The sequence below is a fragment of the Alosa pseudoharengus genome, unplaced genomic scaffold (genome assembly GCF_046254945.1).
Source record: "Alosa pseudoharengus isolate Yale_2024_CS ecotype anadromous, Long Island Sound unplaced genomic scaffold, YU_APseudo_1.1 YU_APseudo_1.1_scf_3, whole genome shotgun sequence".
NCBI lineage: Eukaryota > Metazoa > Chordata > Actinopteri > Clupeiformes > Clupeidae > Alosa > Alosa pseudoharengus.
This window is the reverse complement of record NW_027468718.1, coordinates 1,396,545-1,399,549: the sequence shown is the minus strand read 5'-3', so window position 1 is coordinate 1,399,549 and position 3,005 is coordinate 1,396,545. Positions and strand designations below refer to the sequence as shown.

At 40.1% G+C, this 3,005-nt stretch overlaps 1 long non-coding RNA gene across 1 annotated transcript; it reads left to right on the top strand.

Moving 5' to 3' along the window:
- Positions 1–2,285: 2,285 nt before the first annotated feature.
- LOC143099527 (uncharacterized) lies at positions 2,286–2,767 on the top strand. The gene is made up of 3 exons (XR_012981635.1): positions 2,286–2,363; positions 2,484–2,554; positions 2,681–2,767. It is a non-coding gene; the product is annotated as an uncharacterized LOC143099527 (long non-coding RNA).
- The last annotated feature ends 238 nt before the right edge of the window (positions 2,768–3,005 follow it).

The window sequence follows — 3,005 nt, the reverse complement described above, 5'->3', positions numbered from 1 at the left end:
CTATGAGCTTCGGTTCGGTTCGCTAGGCAAAACGTTGGTGCACTAATGACAGTCAGGATCATTTCTAACTTGCCAACTAGTATTGTTCAGTTCATGTATATAACATGTTTTACTTGCTACCTGGATAATTTCCGCTAATATTATTAAGGTAAGATGAATGATAAGATATAAGCACTGTGTTCGGTGGGTTAACTAACGACATCGCGGCGAAGGCAGTTAGCTAGGCTACAGCTGTTGAACAATCTCCGTGGAAACTATAGAATTTTCATGCCGGAAAATCCCTTTCAGTGCAGTAAATCCCTTGACGTTTCTCCTTAACTAAGGAAACATTTTAAGGTATTCTGTGCAACACCCTTAAGTAAATCCCTTACCTGAGGAGAAATTAAGTCTTAAGGGTCATACTTAAGGGAAAAAACTTAAGGTGCTTTGTGCAACCGGCCACAGCTCCGCCTCCAGGCGGCTCCGTAAATTCTACTGTCAAACAGCGGGTCCTGAGTGGACCCATGTCGGATCCGCGGGCGCGGACGCGCCTGTAGCTACTGTAACGGTTGAATATGACTGTACACCAAGAGCCGAGAAGAGTCATACTAGTGGATATTTTCTTTGCTGGGACACGGTTGCGCTGAACCCTCTCGAGTAAGTGATATTTATTAATATATTGCGACATTCACAATAGCTAAACATTGGCCTTTGTGGTTTTATACTTATCATGTTTATTGATTGTAATGACGTTGTTTGATATTAGTGCAGATGTTTGTAATTTTGAGCAACAGGCTAAGTTAACGTTATTGTTAGCTGTGATGCTCATATGAGTCTAGCCTATTTGATTTAAAATGGGTAAGCAATTTCAGCAGAATATGTTATGGTAGTGTGATTTAAAAAACACACATTGTTATTTAACGTTAGTCTGGTCTTGTCTGTTAATGTGTTGTTGTTGTCCATAGTCCATAGTGCTACTATGCTAGCGGCATACAGCTACTATAGCTAGCATGCTGCTAAGCGCAATTGCATAAGTTATTGCTAATGTCTATTATACATATATATGTTTGAGATCACGTTTGCAATGCAATCCTTGATTAAGCTGATACATTGGCACTGGTATTTCAGTCAATGAAGTCAGTGAAGCACTCGTCTGCTATGAAAGCTACCTACAACTTTAGCATGTTGACTCACTGATAATGGTTTAGCCCTAGCTTCTAGCTAGCTGTGCATTAACGTTTGCATTTTGCCAAATTTGGTCTCATACGTAACTTTAGTGTCTATCTGCCATCTTTGTAATGAAAGCCTCGGCATTTTAATCACTGTTTAAGTCGGTTCAGACAACTAATGGGTATTGGCTTCTATTTGTGATTTATTATGCTAACGTAACTTAACTGTATGGAACTTGGTCCCCATCTTCTATTTTGTTTGTTCTGCAGCGTCAACTTTTATCTAACGTTATGATTGCCTCTGTTGGGTTCGCTTGATGAAGATACTTTCTGGGTTGTTAAAATGTAATGTGAACACATTCCCGTAGCATTCCAAAATAGACCAAAGATGCTTGTACTATATGTATATTTGGAAATTTTGGGATTGCAATAACCATAATGATATGGTTATTTAACAGCCATCGTTTCGGGGACTCTGATGAGAGTGAAGAAGAGCCAGTAAATGGTGACTTTGCATCTCTGAGGTACCTTCCGAGCTGGTATATCAGTTGAAGCCTCAAGCCCAAGCCAATTGCACTGGCATATTAGAGATATGGTTAACATTCTTAGTGCTAAAGACATTCCCCTCTCCTTGTATCTATTCCTCCAGCTCCACCATCTTGCCGAGTGCCAGGCAGCCGAGTCACTACCCCTTAACCTGGAGAAAACTGTTAAGGTAAAGACTGATCTCTGAAATAAAATTGAATACAGTGGCCCCATATATATTAACACAGCAGTAGTCACTCTATTTCAAATCAACAGATTGCATCTGCATTACCATCTCAGATTTTCTGCATACTTCATACATTACCTTCAAAATCTCAGCCTAATATTTTGTCAGTTAAAACATCTGCATTCATGCAATATTGCCTGAAAAGTTAATTCATTATTATCAGATTGTATTGAAACACATTGATTTCAATGTTAATCCATCCATGGAGTTGATATAGATAGTGCATACCAAAATGTTGAAACATACAAATTCATGTCCAGTATGACCAGAGATTTGTTTTTGTTTGCCATTGTTTGGCCCTGTAGCTCTCAGCCTACCATGGTTAACAGATCACAACCATTTATCTCCCTTAGCACCTCACCATGGGGCAGAACCGCAACACTCTTCACCACCTCAACTCCCTGCACCTGCACCCGCATTTAACATACGGAGAGTTACTCAAGGTAGGGACTGATCTCTGAAATATTAGTGAATAGAAAGGCCCCATGTGTATTATCAATGATGACTACCATTTAATAAATTTTTTCCCCCTCTCGCACACCGCCCACCTCACTATGGGCCAGGAATGGCAGTCCCTCCTCAACTCCCTCCACCCCCACACCAGCCCTCAACGTGCAGCGAACAGAGGAGCTTTGTAAGTCATGTTTCTTTTTAAATTTAATCTCCTTAATACCTATCTCATATATTGTATTGTGTAAGCATACTTGGCTTTGGATGCTACATACCATAAACATAAACATATCTGTCTGTTTGATTACAGGTGCTGTGAGGAAAAACATGGTGACACGGTCAGCCACGGACGCTGAGGTCACCAAGCACGCAATTAGGGGTTTCAACTGGCGGTGGATCGGGCAACGAGGAGACATGTTCCGCCTCCATCCACACAAATGGATTAATAGGATAAATAAGCATTAAACAATCTTTTTATTTAACTTCTTGTCATTCACCAGTTATTCATTTTCTGATATTTTAGATGTGCATAGCGCAGCATTTCATTGAAGTTGTAGCCTATTAGATAAAATATTTCATGTCTGCACTGACCTAGGCTGATAAAGCACTAAATTAGGTTTTGACCTCAAAATTAA